Source organism: Macaca nemestrina, chromosome 5 (genome assembly GCF_043159975.1).
Source record: "Macaca nemestrina isolate mMacNem1 chromosome 5, mMacNem.hap1, whole genome shotgun sequence".
NCBI classification, from domain to species: domain Eukaryota; kingdom Metazoa; phylum Chordata; class Mammalia; order Primates; family Cercopithecidae; genus Macaca; species Macaca nemestrina.
Window position 1 is genome coordinate 178,792,528 of NC_092129.1, and position 21,414 is coordinate 178,813,941.

Below are 21,414 nucleotides of genomic sequence, written 5' to 3' on the forward strand. Positions count from 1 at the left end.
ATGAGTGTGATGTCAAAAGTTAATGAGCATCAAGAAAAAAAATCTTTTTATATTGCAGTTATTTAAGGACACCAAATTTTTTTTTTAAAAAACACTGTCCTTTCCTAACAACACAGATGTTTCAAAGTGACATGTGGAAGAGAAAACAAACAGCCCCTACTCCATGTCACTTACAGAAGGTACAAGAAAAATAGCAGAGTTTCCATGAGATATCACCCAGTTCGACATTTTCTAATTAGGTACTTAGATTATAAAACCTGAGTAATAAAACCTCCATAGTTTTACTGTAATATTTATATATACATATATGTACACACACAAGCATGTGTCACTTAAGGAGGAGGATACAATCTGAAAAATGCTTCATTAGGCAATTTTGTCAGTGAGCGAACACCAGGGAGTGTAGTCACACAAACCTAGGTGGTATAGCCCACTACGCACACCTAGGCTATGAAGTACAGCCTATTGTGCCTAGTCTACAAATCTATAACAGCATGTTACCATACTGAATACTGCAGGCAACTGTAACAGATATCACTAGGTGACAGGAATTTTTCAGCTCCATTATAGTCTTGTGGGACCATTGTCACACATGGGGTCTGCCATTAACTGAAATGTCTTGCAGTCGTGCCCACCTCGGCAGCATATATACTAAAATTGAAAGGTTTTGCGGTGCAGGACTGTGTGGTATATGTATACATACACACATACATATATTTCAGCTTTATGCTCCTCCTCATTCTGAAGCTTAAATAGCCCTCTTTTTGACAGTAATGTCATTATGTAGTTACCAGAGAAAAAGAAACTCTTCTCTCAAATTTCTGCTCAAGCCAAGGAGAAATACTTGATGATTTAGGAAGTCAGAGCCTTAAGCTTCAGTCCAATGTGGCCATGACCATTCCTGGCAATAAAAACTAAAGCCAACACATTTTCAGTCCAAATGCATAACAGGATGCTCGAGACGTCTCATTCATTCTGCCCCTTCCATCCACACACTAAACAAACATCACGGAGGAGATGACCAATGAGCATCTCAGCAGTTCCCCGTCCTCCCGCAAGGAGGACAGCTCTAATACCCACAGTCAGAGAGGAAAAGGGTGCCTTTCTCCAAACAACACATGATTGCGTGATAGTACTAATTATACCTCACACTGGTAAACTGGATTATTATTTTAAAAGCACTTGTCATCTTCTTGCCTTTTTTTTTTTTTTTTATTTTAGGCGGAGTCTTGCTCTGTCGTCAGGCTGGAGTGCAATGCAAGATGTCACTGCAAGCTCTGCCTCCTGGTTCATGCCATTTTCCTGCCTCAGCCTCCCAAGTAGCTGGGACTACAGGCATGCACCACCACGCCCAGCTAATGTTTTTTGTATTTTTAGTAGAGATGGGGTTTCACCATGTTGGCCAGGATGGTCTCAATCTCTTGACCTTGTGATCCGCCCACCTTGGCCTCCCAAAGAGCTGGGATTACAGGCATGAGCCACCGCGCCCAGCCAAAGCACTTGTCATCTTCTACATGAGCCACTCCATCGTCACTCCAAGACCCTCCACTGCTACCACTGACACCACAACCTCCACTCCTTTACACACATGGAATCCAAATCTTTGGGAGTATCTTTTCCAGGATTCCATGGTTAGCATATAATCATCCTGGGAGTCCACCTGAGCACTACAGGATTCAATTATTTATTGCAGCCAAGCTAGTTTCAATAGATCAATCAGAAATACTCGTGTGTCCATGTAGGTACATATGAAAAATATTAGGGGCAGATGGGAATGGTTGAAGCAATAAATCTAAAACCCACTGATAAATCCCAAAATGCAGCACACATTCCATTTTGAAAATTTACTTTACATATATTTTAATAAATTTTAAAAATATTTTAAGATATTTAAAATCAATATTTTATATATATATATATATATATCTCTCTTAGAGATAGGGTTTTGCTATGTTGCTCAGGGTGGTCTTAAAGCTTAATCTTCAGTCCAGTGTGGTCATTCTGGTCATCCTAGGCTCAAGCAATCCTCCCACTTAAGCCTCCTAAGTAGCTGAGAGAGCAGGTGGGCTAAGTACTTCATTTTAATAACTACATAATACTTTCAATGTGTACTAGAAAAATATATAACTCTCCTATCAAACCCATGATCACAGGTCCTATAGCTTAGTATAGCGCTAAGCAAAAGAGGTCAGTCACTTTAAGGCTATCTTTAGAAAAGTATTAAGATCTAATCATACAGGCACTATATGAGTATGACCAAAACATAACTGTAACACACACTAAAGTTTTCAAAACTCTGAAATAAGGAAAAGCAGCAGTTCATAAGGCCATGTGCACAACACAACACAGAAGAACAAGACTATCTAATCAAAGGCAGAGATTATTTCTAATGGAAATAGAACACTGGAGCTAGAAGAGATTGTAGTGCATTAACCCACGCCATACAAGGAGAGGAAACTCCGAAAGGTAAAGATCCAGAGAGGATAAGCTCACCCAGCCAATTAGACATCAAGCCAGGACCAATCTCACCCTTGACGCCAGGGACCATTAAGTGTCTGCCTATCATTTAGCTTTATGTGTGGGAGATACCACAGTATTGAAATTAAATTAATTTGCATTAATTGCACACAACAGTCTGTATAATTTATTTTTCCACAAGGACTGCTTCTGTTTCTCTATTTTCCTAACTGTCCTTGTGCAAATCCAAATGACCCAGAACACAAATTCAACCCCAACTACAGTTGCTTACAAAAGCCACAGAAAGTAGTCCAGAACTATTGAGGAATTAATGAGCAAGGAATTACTTCTCATCGGATTTAAGAATAAAAGTAGATTGTAAAAGCCAATTAAATTTAAAATTTGGAAAGCCAGCAAGATTCTTCCAAAAGGTCTAGATTTTAAATACATATTTAAGGAGCATATAAAAAAGAAAACGGTCAGAAGAAGAATCTGCATCTACGCAAAATCCTAGAAGTGGCAAAGTGAAAATGGGCTTGGATGATAACAGATTTTCAAGGAAATATTGAGGACTGGTCTGTGGCTCCCAAAGTAGTCATTTTCATACCAGTCATTACAAAAATAACCATTGGCCACCAATTTCATCTATACCATCTGCCTTACAAATTAATGCTAAACACTTATCTATCCTGACTCTGAGTTGCTGTGACTGATAACATGACCCTGTTACACACTTCACTGCCACTTGCAGTACTAACGGTTAGTAGTTCCACACCATTTAGTACATTTGCTACCTTGCTGCGTGCTTATCTTAGATACTATATGGTTTCCTTTCATCTTCACAATTCTCATTATTTCCCCATTTCTCAACTAAGAACCCTGAGGCTTAGCGAGGTTAAATAACACATACCATGATATAGTAAACGGTGGGGCCTGAATTCAACCCAAAATCTCCGAGTCATGACCCCAGCTTCCAGGCTCCGTGGTTATTTCCATGACGGAATATACATTATCACTCTCTTCAGCTTCAGTATTAAAAGGGCCAATAGGATCAGAAGAATAGGATTTAGAACTGGACATAAAACACCCATGAACAGAGCTGAGCTGCAGTGGTTCCATGTACTTCTACTGCTTTAGGCTCCCTGAATAAAATAATGATGGTTTACCCTAATTAAATCATTCTTATTGAACAAGGACTAATATATTTCTCAAAAAGTGATACATTCAGGTCTGCCTTTAAAATGCACTTAGCATACATGCAATTGCATCAACGCAAACAGTTTCTTGGGTTATTCTAGGAGGACTGCTTTGAAAAAAATGTAAGCTATGATCATGTTCCTCATTACTCACAAGAAGGCATTGTGTGGTTAGAGGCCATGTGAACTCCCAAAGGCAACACGGAGTACGGGAAAGGGGCCATACCTGGGGCAGCTATTATGACACCAGGGCTTGACCCTGGTTATCTCAGCCCCTTTCCTCTTAAACTAAGGGAATGGAAGAGAACGAAAGAGAAACAGCAGAAGAAATGTAGGCATAATATGTTTGAGAAGTGACCAAATAAATGTTCCTCATATACATGGTAAGGGAAAGAAATTTTGCTCAGACCCAGGAGTTGTTCACAAGAAAGCCTTCACACAGAAAAGACACTGGTTTGTGATACTGTTGTTCAGTTTATAAAATTCTGAAAGATGATGTGTCATAGAAAATAATCAAAATAATCCTTGAAGTAACAGTGGGACTTGAGTAGTCCCTGTGATTAGCTGGGGACTCATAAAAGGCAGGATCCCTCAAGGGTACTGAGTAAGGATATTTTTAGCATGTGGGATGCAAAAGAATACATACTCATTGTTTTCCTACTTAATCCTAATGCTGATGAAATAATTCTACCTACTGTTCCTCCCTGAGGTGTCTGGGGCCAAGCATGGGCTTGAAAACTGGCCTAATATCACAGGGAAAGAAAGCAAAAGTATTCACTTTCTGAATAACCTGAACAAGCAAGGTAAGTACTGGAACAAAAAACTGTAGTAGAGGCTGGGTGTGGTGGCTCACACCTGTAATCCCAGCACTTTGGGAGGCCAACATGGGTGGATCTCTTGAGGCCAGGAGTTCAAGACCAGCCTGGCCAACATGGTGCAACCCCATCTCTACTAAAAATACAAAATTAGCCTGGCGTGGTGGCGCGTGCCTGTAATCCCAGCTACTCGGGGGGCTGAGGCAAGAGAACTGCTTGAACCCAGGAGGCGGAGTTTGCAGTGAGCCAAGATCGTGCTACTGCATTCCAGCTTGGGTGACAGAGAGACACCCTGTCTCAAGAAACAAACAAACAAACAAAAACAAACAACAACAACAACAAAACAAAACAAAACACTGTAGTAGGAGCAGAATTCAGAAAGCTCTGTTTCACAGAGGAACATCAGAAACAGATGTAACATTTTCAAACTACAAGGCATTTTTGCATTGTAACATTAAGACAAATATAATAAAGTCACTTGAACTGCATTTGAAATTTTCAAGCAGGTGGTAAGTCAGTTAGCCACTACCATATCACCAATTTCACTAATACTAGCTTCATAAGTCAATCTTTGCCTGAGGTAATAGACCAAAAAGGTAAAGTCTGATGGGATACACCACAGGGCATTCTTGCTCTGCACAATACCAAATGCAAGTACAAGTGACATGAGCAGTGAAGAGATGATCCAAGAGAATGCTAATAGAAAAATCTTGCTGGGTAATGCAGCCAAACAAAATCGTTTAAGTAGCAGATTGAGGACATGAAAGAAAGGAGGTCATAACTAAGAGTCCAGGCTGTGCCAACCAGCATTTTAATGAAGAGGAGAGAGAGAGGACATGAGAGAGAAGACAGGGAGGGAGGAGAGGAGGAACCGTAGCAGCTTGGAGAACTCAACAGCAGTACTCAAATAACACTGTGGTCAGCTGATGTAACATTTTCAAACTACAAGGAATTTTTGCATTGTTCAAGAATGAAACTATGTCCAAAGTCATAAAATATTTCTGCAAGCTGATATTTTTTAACTGTTTAATTTAGCTGTATAATTCTATTCGAAAGGATCTGGCAGAAAAGTTTAGCAGCTTAATTAAGAAGGAAAAAATGTTACTCTCTGAGTAAAAAGTAAAGCCAGTCTTTGACATTCGTGGATGCCAGGGGAGGGCAACAATAAACAGATATGACGGAGAAGTGAAAACCCAAACGGGCCCACGGAATACAAGATACCTGCTAGATAACTCCATATGACAAGTATGACAAAAGGGATTTTTTAAAAGGATTTTGGAATATCCTGGCTCTGAGAAGCGGGTACCAGACAGCAAAGTTCCACCTGGAGGAATGGCTCAGGACAACTGCCCACCGACAACAGGAAAAGGAACTTGAAGAAAATACAGATCCATTAAATATTTTTCAGAATGATTTCATTATAGGTTACATGATACAAATGCTCTCTTCCTTACAAATTCATCAGCAAATTCCAGATCACTCACCAATGATTTGGTGATGGCTGGACTCTCACAGGAACTAAAACAGGTTCCCAATTCTGTGTTTTGCTGAGAGCGAAGTAAAAACAAGTGAACACAGACACAGTGGCAGCCAGAAAAGAACAGCCTTTATTATTCCAAACTGAAGAGCTTAAAAATCATGGGCAAATATAAAATCAGTGCCATCTAGAGGCAAAGACATAGAGAACTATTTTATTACTGGCGATGGTACACGATCTTGTCACCGAAAAACATTCTTCATTATTAATCCCCCATGAACCCCATTTTTAAAAAGATTTGTGTCAAATTGCATTTAATAAATAATCATACTTTTTAAATTAAACACACATATAACTGACAGTAGGGTCATATGAACTTGATAAAATCCCAGTTGATATTTACTTTTTCTGTGCAACCATTTCCCCCCTCCCCCTAAAGTGTATGATTTTTGAAATAAGAAGACGTAGGGTTTAGGATAAGACAATCCTAAAGATACAAGGAAGGGGACACTTCAAATTATTGGTTCATCTCAGGTTTCTGAAGTATTAGTAGATAAGTTCTTCTCCCACTGCCAAAGATAACTGAAAAGGTCATAGCAAGAGAGTTTAGAAACAAAAGAACAAAAATGAATGTAGGTAATAACGTAAAAAAAAAATTGGTTCACCAATTGTGACAAATGTACCATGCTAATGTAAGATGATAATAATACGATAAACTGAATATGGATTATACAGGAACTTTCTGTACTGTCCTTGCAATTTTTCTGCAAACCTAGAATATTCTGAAATTAAACGCTTATTGCAAAATTTAATATAGAAACAATATACTCCTCTGAATGAGTTCAGCCTGCTATAGACAGATTACAGCCCCAGGAACAACACTTCAGTCTCTTATCATGAGAGAAGACAGACAACCACGGTTTGTAACCAACATAAAAGCACAAGGAAAGGGCTCTAGAAGGGTAACGTCATGACCTCCGGAGAAGAGACCCCCATCACAGTGCCCTGAACATAGCAAATGCTTCACGCTATTCTTCCTAATTACTTGATCAATGTAGACTGCCTCTATAAGCACATGCCGAGTCAAGAACCAAATTTTGGAGAAGAAAGTATTAGCTGTTCTCTCCAGTTAACTTCAGAGACTATGCTAATCATGTACCTCACTTGTTAAAATGTCTATCCCACCCACACTACTTTCAATTGGGGAAAAAAACTGGCTTTGTCCTCTTCTTTACTGAGAACAGAGAAGCCAACAGAGAAGAAGCTCCCTAATGTCTAAGCCTTGTATTCCCATTCATAAACATCTGTGTCTTTTTTGCAGCCATGCTTCAATCCTTCATTCCTACCTTAGTAACAAAAGGAAAAGTGTGCCTTCCCCTGGTCAGGCTGCAGATGTTACTAATCCATCTCCTCACATCTTGGATACACCCTATCCCATCACTCTGTCTCCTCAAAGATGTCACTTAGAAATCACGCCATCTCTCTTGCACCAGTAATCTCTCCAAAGGTTCTTTTCAATCTGCTACTCCACCACCTGAAACACAGTGCTCCTTCTTCTCTGCCTGTACAACTATAATGTTTTGCCTGAGATTCTTTGGGACACCTTCTATTATTACCCCCAGGAATAGAGCTCTCCCTCTTATGTGCCTTGGCTGTATCTTTCACTATGCTGACTGTGGGGAGTAGAGTTTATACTTTATCTCTCTCTATATATATAGGAACAGCACTTAGTCAAGATCTTATTTTACACCAATCTGGTTTAGGATGAGCTTCCCAAGAATGTGTGGCATCCAAACACAAAGGCAATCTATATCCAACTTGGCTCAACCAAAACCTGTCGCTAAGCAGGCGACCTCTGAGTCCCAGGGATAAGCCAGTCATCTGGAGAGTGACAGACACAGGCTGTAACTGTGATGAATACAGCCTCACATATTTGGCAGGCCTACTGCTTACTGATTCTTGGTTCACAGAGAAATAGGAATCACTTCTAAACATGAGCACACTCACATTTCTTACCAAAGAAACTCCCAGCTGGGCGTTTCCAGCAGGTGGCTTACACCTGTAATCCCAGCACGCTGGGAGGCTGAGGTGGGCAGATCACGAGGTCAAGTGATCAAGACCATCCTGGCCAACACAGTGAAACCCCGTCTCTACTAAAAATACGAAAAAATTTAGCGGGGCATGGTGGTGCATGCCTGTAGTCCCAGCTACTTGGGATGCTGAGGCAGGAGAATCGCTTGAGCCTGGGAGGTGGAGGTTGCAGTGAGCCAAGATCGTGCCACTGCACTCCAGCCTGGAGACAGAGTAAGACTCCATCTCAAAAAAAAAGAAAAAAAACAGAAAAAATAGAAACTCCCAAGCCTTCATTTCCCCTAAATGCAGCAAGAAAATTCAATTACATTATTCAAATCCAACTAAAGCATTTCAGCAAATATTAAGTATTCAAATCACTTTGGAGGAAGGATTGGGATGCCTTAGTAAGACGAATAGACAGATATATTAAAGGGATAGCAAACTTATCCAAGTGGATTTCAGCTGCTAATTTCTACAGTTTTCAATTTCTCTAAACAACTGGGCCCTAAGTAGGATCTTCTACTGCTCATCATTTGGGAAGACTTGTGTTTGAAAGGGCCCAGTTAAATACAACTCTGTCCTAAGTCCATTCCTGTTTTATCTAATAGACATTGAACCAGCTTCGCCATTCCCTGGATTTTCTATAACGCACCACATGCCAATTAATCTAGTTACAGAGATTAGCACAGGGGAAGGAATGCATCAAAGCTCTGCATTGCAAAACGCAGACTTTATTTTCTCCCTGCCGCTTGTCTCATTTCCTCTCCTTGCAATGAGACTTTGTGCCAGTGGATTAATGGGAAGAGATGTGAAACAGTGAGTATTCTGTGGTGAAAGATACTACAGAAATACATTGGTGGCTGAGAAACAACTTCTGCCAGGCAGCTGAACAAAATACTGGCTGTCAGAGTGCTATACTAGATTAGAAGCTCAAGCTTCAAACAGACAGGTTCCTCCTATTTCAGTCTAAGCTTTCTCAGGGAAACCCCTATGTCAGACCTTTAGTTTCCAACTCAAACAAGTCCTCGCTGGAGGACTTGTCCATATGGCCTGTGCATACATGGCCTGTCCATATCTCTCCTTACGTAAGCCTCCATGGCAGAAAAATCAAGTTGAACATATCACAGAGGCTACTCAGTTCCTTGCTTAGTGACCAAAACATGTGCTCTCCAGAGGCCAGGGACAACAGAACTCCTAAGGGCAGCAGGTTCCATCTCATGGGATTCCACACAGCCATGCAGCCAGCACAAGGCGAGGCTGCCCTCCACAGTGCTGTCAGTGGGGTGGCATCGGGTAGCTACCTGAACTCGGTCTCCCCAAAAATACTGCCAAATGCTGCTGGGTATTTTGGAAATCTGGCCATTTGCTTTGCCTGCTTTTATTAAGCCTGACATATCACGATGAGTATACTTTCCAGCACTTTTCTTCTCTTAAGGGCTCTCCTAGGGGGACCAATGGGAAAAGGAAGTAGATTAATATTCCTGCCAACCTCTGGCCTCTATGGAGAATCAGAAATTTCAATCCATCAAAGCAAGGAAGCTGCACACAAATTACATGGAGATTAAATATCTGCATCTGTCAAGGCAAAAAGCACAATGACAACAACAAAAAACACCCCATTCTGGTGTGAACTGGTTCTCATGACAACCACCATTTAAAGTAGGAGAAAACTTCACCCATTCTGCTGTCAACTTTAAAATTATGATCTCTCAACATCTTCTTCCCGGCCCATGATGACAGATAAAACAGAGAAAAAGAGATTGCATTTTCTTCTCCAGGTGGCTAAACAGCTCATTCATGATGCCAGTGGGTAAAATATAACGGGACAAAGGCCCCATCTAAATTCCATCCCCTATTCTACAGGAAGGTGATAGAAGACACATTACTAATCAGTTACCCATGGGAAGGAACAGAAAAGACAGCAATGGCTTAAAAAAAAAAGTAGATCAGAACTAAAAAAGACAACCCACAAGATACATAATTGACATTGACAATGCTCAGATAGATCTACACTTAACACAAAAGGAGGAAACAACTATTTGTAAGACACATGGAAGGGGATGGGCGGGGCAGCCACTATTAGCTGAGAATACCTCCTAATGTCAGGGAGCATGGCAGGTTTGTTCACCACCACTCAAGCGTTGTCCTCATTTTAGTTATGGACACTGAAGCTCAGAGTGTAATGTTAAATGACTTATTTCAGGTCAGCAGAGGCTGAGTTGCAGAGTCAGGATTTGCCTCTCCTTTCACTAGCTCAAAAGCTGGTGTTATTCTGGAGAATAAGAAGTACTGCTATAAAAACAAACATTTTCAAGATATAATACCCAGGCCCATGGAGGGGCTCCAAAAGCCAGCAACCAAAAGTTCCAGTCCTTTATTCAGTCCTAAAGGGCAAAAAAAGGGCATAATTCCTTATTCCTATACTTTTATGTATAAATAAAGGCTATTTATTAGTAATTGGCTAAGTGGTATACTAGGAGTTACTAATAAAAATGTGGCATCGATAGAACATAGAAATTGGAACTGACAGAGGACTCTCAGTGTTTCACCATGAAGTCTAGATCCCCAATGGTATGATGGTTAATTTTATGTGCCAACTTGATGGGGTCACAGGGTGCCCAGATATTTCGTCAAACATTATTTCTGGATGTGTCTGTGAGGGTGTTTCTGGACCAGATTAATACTTGAATAGGTAAAGCAAGCAAAGCATGTGGCCCTCCCCAGTGTGGTGGGCCTCAGCCAATCCATCAAGCACCTGAATAGAATAAAATGCTGAGGAAGAAAGAATTCTCTCTGCTTGACTATACCTGCGCGGGGACATCAGTCTTCTCCTGTGTTCAGTCTTGGACTCCATCCCCTCTTCTGCTTCTCCAGCCTTCAGATTGAGATGAACTGTAACACTCACTCTCCTGAGCCGTTATTTTTATTACAGATCTGTGCTATATCCTGTGGGTTCTGTTGCTCTGGAGAACCCTGACTAATACAAATAGACAATAACAAAGAACCGTCTAATCCCTGCAGCACTCTTCAAAAGGTGGAATCTCCACAATTCCCAAGAAGTAAACTATCAGTAGATCTTCAGTGGTAGCCTGAGTTGGCTGTAGACCTCACATACTATCAGGGCCTTTTAATAATAAATCACTGTTACTCTAGCTATATCATTATGGATGACTTCATGTGTATAAATTGACATGATAGAATCGATATCTAATAACTAGATTTTAAGATTATATTTGAGGCAATAAATAAAAATCATTTGTACCACTATTACCAAAGGAGATGGCTACATATTCTACATAGTCCTACCACCAAATTCCCAAACGACACCTCATTGCTATCACTGAATTCCTTTCGCATTAAAAAGACGAAAGACTTGAAGTAACTGAACTGAACGGTCTTTTACCTTATCTGGGAATCCATAGCATAAAAATATTAAGAAGCACCACCCTGGAGAAGGTTAACCCAAGTTCCCTTGACACTCATTCTCTCACTCAGAATCTTTATGGTGAGAAAGCATTTCTTGTCATTTGTCAAATGTAAATCTTTCTCTGCTTGATTTAAGCATAGTTCATAAACCTTGAAGAATACACACACGTTATCTAAATTCCAACACATAACAAGATTCCAAGGGCCAGTGTTTACCAGATGCATGGTAAGATCTACTCCCTGCAGGACCCATGCTGCCCACTGTCCCTGAGTCTGCTCTCTGGCTAGCCCTCCACCTTACCAGCTTTCTAAACAGAAACCAGCTCTTTGTACTTCCTGGTTCAGAAATGACCACAACTTAGGAATGTTCCCAGCCCTGGGAGAGGGACTTTCAACTTCTCCATTGGCTTCGCCCAACACATTCAACCCAGCCTCCTGTTCCTATACTGCCTCTGACTCTGAACTCCTGACTTGGGTCTCAATCTCAAATCATTCTAATAACTGACATCTGGTCACACCCAAGTTAGGCAGCACTCTCTGCCTTCCTACAGGTAACTGAACCCTAACTTCTGTTGCTACTTACATCATCTACCATCAGACATAACCCCAGCATGGCAACGCGACCCAAAAGAAGTGTTACAGAAAAGCGGCAGCTGTGGAAAGAGAGAGGATTGCTGAAAGAATCCAGAACAGCTTTTCCAATTTACTACAGACTTAGATTGGGAATTACCCATTAACAGCGAAAACTATCTCCTTAACCCTGACTTCAAATTTCATAATCTAATCCAGGAACCTACAAAACCCTTTAAATTATATAAAAAATTCTGTGTGCGTGTATGTGTGCGCACGCGTGTGTGTGTGTGTGTGTGTGTGTGTGTGTGTGTGTGTGTGTTTCTGGGCAGTATGCAAATTTCTCATCAGACTCTCAAACAGGAAAAGAAAAAAAACCTTAGAAATCATTGCGATACATGTTCTCACTCATAGGTGGGAACTGAACAATGAGATCACTTGGACACAGGAAGGGGAGCATCACACACCGGGTCCTATTGTGGGAAGGGGGTAGGGGGGAGGGATAGTATTAGGAGATATACCTAATGTAAATGACAAGTTAATGGGTGCAGCACACCAACATGGCACATGGATACATATGTAACAAACATGCACGTTGTGCACATGTACCCAAGAACTTAAAGTATAATTACAAAAAAAAAGAAATCATTGCAATAATGAAATACTATTGATCTTATATAAAATTATATAAAGTTTCTATAAAAACTAAAAAATACAGCTAAAAACTAACATTATATTTAGATGATGTATCTAGTTTAAGAAAACTATCTTACCTTTCAAAGTCATTGAAACTAACAAAAGTTTACAATTTTGCAGAGACCTATCCCAGGATGAGTCCGGGAGATGACGCGGAAAGCAGATTTTAGGATACAGCCTCAGAGCGAGGACAATGAAAGTACCTAGTACAGCGCGCGTTCTTGGTCAAACAGCAAGAGTGTAGTCTTTTACATTTGTGAGTAGACTTGGGTATCTGGACATATAATTCAACACAATGTGAGTGGCACAGGCTGCTAGCCATTTTTGAGGCTGGCTGGTAAAGAAAACTCCCTCTCACCTACAGCCCACCTGTACCTACCAAGCTCGAAGTGTGAAATTAGACCACTCCATCCCCACAAGTAGCGTTCGCTAACACACACCAGGCAGAGAAACGCAGTTCCTCGCAAGGCGTGAAGTTTACTGTTAAGAGCATCATTTCTCTGTGAAAATATTTTTGCTATTTTCACACATCACTTCAGCTAGTAGAAAAAAAAACACTGTTACTGTAATTATATGGATTTGGTAAACCTAATGAGGCCCTCTTAGCCTTCAACAACAAATGTAGAATGTAAATGGAAATAATTTTCCTGAGATCTTAGAGACATGACATGTAAAGAATATTAGTCTGTTCTTTGGATGCTATCATTGCTCCAGAAGCACAAGCTTTTACCCTTGAGAACATCCTCTATTCTCTATGTATTCCATCTACTAAGATCCAATAACTACAGAGCTTTCCCATTACCTATTTTCAGAAATATTAAATTTGAATTCGGAACAAATATTTTGCCTACATAAATATGACTTTCTCTAGCAGCTCATGTAATTGCATAAATGATAGCCTATCTCCCTAAAGGCTTCTAGACATTCAGGAGAGGGAGCAAGCTGACTCCGTCACTTATCACCTACACAAAACAATCAATCCTTCATTGCCTGCTCTGTGAAAACTGAGTTGAGTCCTTGAAATATTTTTCCTTTGCCAGCTGGCACAGGAAATGCTAAACTTTGTCAGTAGAGGTCACTGGAGGGACACTGCAAAGGAAGGTATTCTTACTGGGCACCCTGTGCTCCTTTTGCCCAGATCTGTAGTGCAGGTGGCAACACAGCTCCTCCAATGGCCAGCTGTTCCCCTCCATACCCCATTTGATCATTTTCATAGCAGAGTGCTTCCTGCAAGACAAGTCTCCCAAATTAACTTTCCCCACACCCAAGAAAGCATATATATTTCAATAAATTCCAGAGCGTGGATATCAAGCAATTTCACCAGCATGGCGCCACTACCACTTCTGAGCCACTCAGTGAGCCACAGCCGCGGAAGAAGGAAGGGGCTCGTCTTTGGGTCACCCATCTTAGTCCTAGGGGTAGCAGCTGCCCCTTACAGATAATACTTCTGGACTCTCTCATTACGCCTTACTAGCCAATCCCTGATTACCCAAGTTCTGTGTGGAAGTTTCTAATTCTTTACATTATGCTTCCTTGATCAAGTTACTGTGTGATTTCTGTATCAGAGTTGGACCCTAACTGACACATGTGCTCTTACAGCTGAGAATACCCGACTGGAAAAGCAAATAGGTGAGCTGCCATGCAGTTAACAGTGCTAGCTGTCATCTTTTGCAGTGGAAGTTGGCAGTTCAGAAAGAGAGAGACATTGCTGTTCTGTGCAGAATCCAGGGTTAGGAATATGAGGCACAAAGAAAGATAGAGTGGCCCCTTTACGGAGCTGACTAACCAGCTGGAGACCCCAGGCTCACACAAACTAACATTTCAAGGCAGCGAGTTGCTGAAAGCCCAGTAAGGGTCATGGGCAAGACTGCTACAAGGCAGTGATGGGTCTCAGGCTAAGAGCCTAACAGTTTCTATCTTGTCATAGCCAAGGACTAATTATCTGCAGAAGCCACAGAAAAAGGGGTCTCTCTCTCCAAACGGTCCTCCAAATCATGCTTTGTCCCCCAATAATGGGCTATTTCCCAAATCCATGGACTCCTCGCCGTGACCAGTTGCCTCTCACTTCACTGTCAAGACAGAGAACTATGTAAACATGTGGGCAGAGAAAAATAATTTTAAAAAGGAAAAGCTGTTTCAATTTAAGTGTGTCTTTGACAGGGACAATGCTTCCTAAAATATTTTAAAGAAGAGATTAGGGAAACATGGGGACTATAATCTGTCAAAGCCAAATAAAAATGCCTTCAACAAAACCCCTCCACATGAGGCTATTAAGGAAATCCAATAACCACACGGCGGAGAATAAAACTCTGTCACTCACTGAAAGACAGAAAAGTGATTCGGAGCAGAAAGCAGGAAGAAAGAAACTACCATGGGCTCACTACAAGAGTAACAGTGGGGAAGCTTAGAAAGAGAAGCCCAAGAACAGGAGGGTTCTAATGAACCATCTGGAAAGTGGGAGAGAATATCAAAGGCAGCAAAAGTGAGATTTTCTAATGATAAATGACAGTGTTTTTTTCTGACAAGGACGAACCACAAAGATTGCCAAAGGGGTGTTCACAATGAAGTACCTCACTCCCATGGGAAGGAATCGCGAGGGCGAGAGCACCGCCCGTGGAAGGCGCCCCTCACCCGCACCGAGGGCGAGAGCACCGCCCGTGGAAGGCGCCCCTCACCCGCACCGAGGGCGAGAGCACCGCCCGTGGAAGGCGCCCCTCACCCACACCCCTCCATGAGGAAATGGCGAATGAGCATGATTATGTTTAAAGGGGTGGGTGGTATATGAACTGAACACACGCCTCTTGATGAAGGGCCATTCCAGTAACGGTTTGTGGTCAACATTATATAAAAAGCTTACTTCTCTGTACACCTTCTTTCATGTTTTTTATAAAAAGATTTCCCTTTGTTTCTGTGTGAATATCTGTAAATTACATAATATTTATAACTTCTCCACAATTATGCCTTCATTTGTTAAGGTGTAAGGTTATATATTTCATAGATTGGTAAAAATTTCAAAAAAATTATAGGGACTGAAGGTAGGCAATGCTTTATTTTGCCAAGTACAGGCATATGCTTAAAATACTATCACCATCACTTCATAAGAGAAATTATATTTTAACACTCAAGAAAGTGGCAAGGAAATCATCTGAGAACAGAGAGGAGCTCTTTAAAATAAATAAATTTACCTTTATAAAAATTGGTACATTGCTCTTACATTTTTGATTTTCCCGTAAAATGAACAAAAACTTGGTCATGGACCAAGACTGGTGAATACACTCAAGTCTGAGAACTACTAGCAAGGACAAGAAACAGATACAAACATTCTTATGTAAAATTTAAGAAAACAAGAGTCATTTAGAATTTTTTTAAAAAAATAATAATGAAGACAGAATCTAGAAGGAAAGAAGGCTCATTATGAATCATCTTAAATTCAGGAAGAAGTATTGCCTGCATATGCGTGTACACGACAGAAAAATCCTGGAAGAAATGGACCCAGAGGATGTTATCAAAGGGGAATGAAGACAAAATAAGGAGGCAAAGACTCTACCGCCAAGACTGGAGAACAACCTGCAGAATGCCTGTCTCTCACACAACTCCTCTGTCCATCCTCAGGGCCCACACACGAGTGTGCACCTGGTGAAACAGGACAAGGCGCCGCCAGGGAGAGTGGGAAGACGGAACTTCTCTGAGCACTGGTCCACACATGCATGTTTCAATTGATATTTTTAATCACATTAAATAGACACAGGATTTGTGTGAGCTTCCACTGGTGGGCCTGTCAAATACTTGAAATCCACCATTCTCTGCAAACTAAATGTCTTAAGTGTTCTGTAAAAATTTCGTTTTGAAGCTATAGTACAGTGGTTCTCAAACATGTAAGTCTCAAAATCCTTCTATGCTCCTAAAAATTATAAAATATTGCATCATTTGCAAAGAATGATATGATGCCTGATCTCATTCACCCTCCTTCCACATCATAAATAATCACTACCTTGATTTTGGTGTTTATTATTCCCATATATTTTTTCACATCTACTTTTGTGTTTATCTAGCTGGATTAAAGAAAGATTGTGTTTGTGTGTGTGAAAAAGAGAAACAGACAAAGATAGATAGAGAAAGAATATAAGCAAGTCCATAAGAACACACGTTGTCAGGCATGTTTTTGTTGTCGGATGCATTTTGAATATCCATTTTAAAAGATATGATAGTTTAGTACCACTCATGGTGTACTTGTTTCCATCAAGATTACATTAAAACCCATCCATGTTGACACAAGTACCTCTAGACTGTTTACGTTAATTGCTATAAAGTATTCAATATAAAAACAGAGCCCATTTTATTTATCCTTGCTCCTCTTGATGGGTATTTGAGACTTTTTAACACTTAAAGAAAAAATGCCAAAACACATAGCATACAATTTGTGTTTTCATTGGAAACTACCAAATTACCCTCCAAAGTGGCAGTAACTATATACACTCCCAAGAGAAGGGTATAAGATGGACAGTTCCTCTAGGCCTTTGGTATTGTAAGGAGTATTAAATTTTGCTAATCTGCTGAGTTTGAAATAATATTTGGGTGTTTTAATTTGCATTTTTTTGTTTATTGATAAAGCTGGTCCTTGTTTATCAGCCAGTCATGCCTTCTTCTTACACAATAAATCATACACATAAAAGTATATGAGTATGACATGTTTAAAGAATAGTAAAAGCTCAGACATGTGTACTCATCACCTATATGCATTTTCAGAAAAGAGAGCAGTGTCAAAAGATTGACAGAAGATTGGTGGTGATCATGTAAAAGAAAGTCTCAGGATGAAACAAAGAATCCAGTAGGAAACTGTCTGACAACATAGCAAACATCTCCACCTAGCACGCAGAAATGTCTCATAACTTTGATTATGGAGACTTTTATTAGGCAGCTGTTTTAACACAATGTAGCCAACTTTAACACTTCTTTCCCTTAAGGATTTTTCTTGTTTAAGAATTCTGATGTTTACGATATTATATTCTATCAAAGTAAAAATTATAATCTCCTATATTTTCTTCAGAAAGTTTTAAAGATTTCTTTTTCACAAACGAATTATTAACCCATCCATTTGACGGATTTAATGTGAGGTAGAGATCCATTGTTTTCCTATAGAGATGACTGTCTCAGAACAATTAATGTAGAATCCATCACCTCCCACTTATGTAATATCACTTATATTTTATAAGTTCTCAAATATGAAGTAGAGCTGTTTCAACGTTCTCTACCCAATTAACCTTCTGCCATTACTAAACTATCTTTGCAACTACACAAGTATAAGTCTTAATACCTGGGGCTCTTTCTATAAATTTTAAGATTAGTCCCTCAACTTTTCCAAAATATCCAGTGAAACTTTTGGTTGGATTTGTGCTGGATTTGTATATTAATTTTGCATGAATTGTCATCTTCATGATATTGTTTTCCTATCTATGAATCGACAAATATGGTAAATCTCTCCTTGTGTTCTTCTGTGTCTTTTAACAATATTTAATAAATTTATCCATAAATATCTCAAACATCTGAAGCAAGATTTATACCTAGGTACTGAAATATTTTAGTTGACACTACAAATAAAATGTGTTATTACATTTTCTAATTGGTTCTTACTTATGGATAAAAACATTAATTTTTCTATATTGTCCTTGAATCCAACAACTTTGTTGAATTGTCTTATTAGTTCTAATGGTCGATCTGTATATTCTATTTTTTTCTAGGTAAATCATTAAATCATCTACAAATAAAGCAGTTTTATCCATGTTTTCCAATGCTTATGCCTTCTATTTCTCTTTCTGGCTAACTACATAAGCTAGAATTTACCACATAATGACGAACAGTAATAGCAAGGAATCCTGAATTGTGCCTTATTTGGATGGAAATGTTTAGAATGATTCACCATTAATTATGTTTGCTGTAAGTGCTTCATGGATTTCATTTATAAAGTCAAGGAAGTTTCCTTCTATTTCTAATTTGCTAAAAGTTTTTATCATGAGTCATTAATGTCATCAAATGCTTTTTCAATGTCATGAGACATTAAATGCAATCAAAGTATTTTTCTACATCTATTGAGATGGTCACATGCTTTTTCTCCTTGTATCAGTTAATACAGTACAATGTAATGTATGTACAATAATAATGTGGTAGGATACAATAAATCAATGAATTGAATTTTCAAATATTTCATTTAATAATTCTATATCTGTTCATTAAAAAAGAATATGTTCATAACGATGAAACTTCAAAAGTTTTCTTTCTTATCTAGTTGGGATATTAACATGTCTAACCTCATAAAATGAGCTTGATAGGACTCTCTTTTTCTATGCTCTGAAACAGACTGTACAAGTAATTCATGATTTGGTAAAAACTTGTGTAAAATCATCTGAGGCTGATCAAGGAAAGGCTATTAATTTTAGAGTTAATTGCTTTCAGTTTTCTATTACATGTAATGTATGCTTTTATCTTTAATTTATCCTGTATTCTTTTTTTATATTAATAGTTGTCTTCTCCATGAAAGCAGAGACAATCTCATGACTGTCTGATATCTTCTTACAGTCTTGAATCACAGTACATACTCAGCCAGTGTTTTTGACTGACTGATGGATCCCAGTGTTTTCCTTCAGTCTTTTCCCTTAGCCTTTTATTTGGAAATTTTCAAACGTATGCACAAATAGAAGGCATGATGATTTCTCTGCATCCAATGCCCAGTTTCAATAATTAATAATTATTAATCCTCTTACATCTATCTCCAAAATGCCTAATCCACCTTCCCACATTATTTTGAAGAACATCACAGACATCAGATCATTTTGCCCTTAGGTATTTCAATATGTATCTCTAAAAGAAAATGACTTCATAAAAATACAATACCATTTATCACACCTAAAAAATAAAAAGAAAAAAGAACTCAATTTCAAATATTCAGTTAGTGCTCAAATTTCCAGCAGTCTCAAATGTCATGGGGTTTTTTTTTTTTTTTTCTTTAAAAATAGATAGGATCTACACATTGTGACTGATTGATCTTTCTTTTAATCTACGGGTATCATTTCCATCCCCTTTTATTTTTCTTGCAACTATTTGAAGAAATTGGGTCATTTATCCCATAGAGCAGTGCTTCTCAAGCCATAGTAAAGGAATAGTTTTAGATCTCCCATGGATCACAAACTGATACAGGGGCCTACTGCTACTACATAGACTAGGCACACTCAACTCATCAAGAGTATTTTAGGACACTTCAACCCATCCATACACTATTCAACAAAGAAGTCCACTAATAACGTGCTTGAATACAATGGCATAAACATTTCTAAACCCTTAGCATTGGTTAAATGTTTCCTAGCACTTACTTTTGGGTCCTCTATTTATTTCATTCTGCAGATCACATCTCCAGCAGACCTGCTACACAATTTCCCACAGCCTAAAGATGTCCTATAAATACGGTAGTTGGGTCTAGAGAATTCATCAGACTCAAGTCCAACATTTTGGGGGAGACTGTATAGTTGGTATTGTTTCCTTCCTTCAGGAGACTCATTAAGTGTGGTTGCCCCTCTGTTTGTGACGTTAGTAGTCACTGATGAACAGTGATACTGGAATCTCTCCAGTAAATCTAACTGTGGGAAGTTTGTTCTCCAAGAGACCCCTAAGGAAGCTCTCCTTTTCTCTCACGTACCGCTGTGTCCCTATACTACCTGTTTCTGATACAGTGCAGACCTTCTAGCTGTTCGTTGTGACTTCCCATGCATTTGTGAGGATTTAGGGAGAACTTGTCACCTAGTTGTGTCGTAGATGCTGTCTGTGGTTTTTGATTTTGCTATTCTAGTTGCTCTATCAATTTGGTAAGATTTGGGGATATTCAAAAACTATACACCCACCTCCCTTCCACATTTTTTGTAATAAAGTCACTTTTAGCATCATAAATTGAACACTTAATTTGATGATTTCCATTTTCAATTTTTAAAATAAACTTATCTAAAGCTAAAGGTGCGACAAATACCCTTTTAGCTAACACCATGAGTTTTGTTTTTCTAATGTTAACTGTGATCCTATGGCTTAGGTGGGGAATATCAAGTTTCTCCATAAGGAAGTGATTATGGTTCCCCACATTGGAGTAGTTCAAAGTATTTTCATTGCTCATCCGTGATAAGTAATTTGCAATTTATTGCTAATATTTCTCTTTAACCCATGAATCTATACTTGTATATTTTTAAATTTCTGAGAATATGGAACATTTTTACTATACTTTCTTATTGCTTTCTACATAAACTACATTGAAGTCAGGAAGGCAAAGTTCTATTTCTGTTGTTGATTCTTTGACATTTGTTTAGACTTTGACTGTCAATTAGTAATGCATAAGTAATTTTTAGAAATCCATATGACTATACAGTTCTGACATTTGCATATAAAACTCCATGTGTGTGCATGGGTCTGCATGTGTGTTTATACACATATACATATATAATTGTGTATGTGTGTGTATATATGTTTATGGCAACCAAATTTTAAAAATAAATATAAATCAAGCTTGTCAACCATCTTTTCCTATTGTCTGTATCTTTATACGTTTTATTTTCATAACCCATTGGTTTCTGACTGAGGTCACTTAAAATCTTCTAACATGGTTATAAATTCGTCAAACTTAACTTTTAATTCTTCAGTTTTGCTTTATGTACTAAGCCTATGATGTTGA

General features: G+C 39.0%; 1 protein-coding gene across 7 annotated transcripts in view; it reads right to left on the reverse strand.

Annotated features, from left to right (window-relative positions):
* Positions 1 to 21,414, reverse strand: part of LOC105487359 (phenylalanyl-tRNA synthetase 2, mitochondrial) — a 519,529-nt gene that overhangs the window by 373,661 nt on the left and 124,454 nt on the right. Inside the window, exon 1 of one of the 7 annotated variants that reach the window (XM_071097685.1) lies at positions 5,953 to 6,022. The exons of the other annotated variants lie outside the window; for them this stretch is intronic. The gene's annotated coding sequence lies outside the window, so the exon portion shown is untranslated. Of the gene's footprint in view, positions 1 to 5,952; positions 6,023 to 21,414 lie in introns of those variants that run through there. 7 annotated transcript variants of the gene reach the window in all.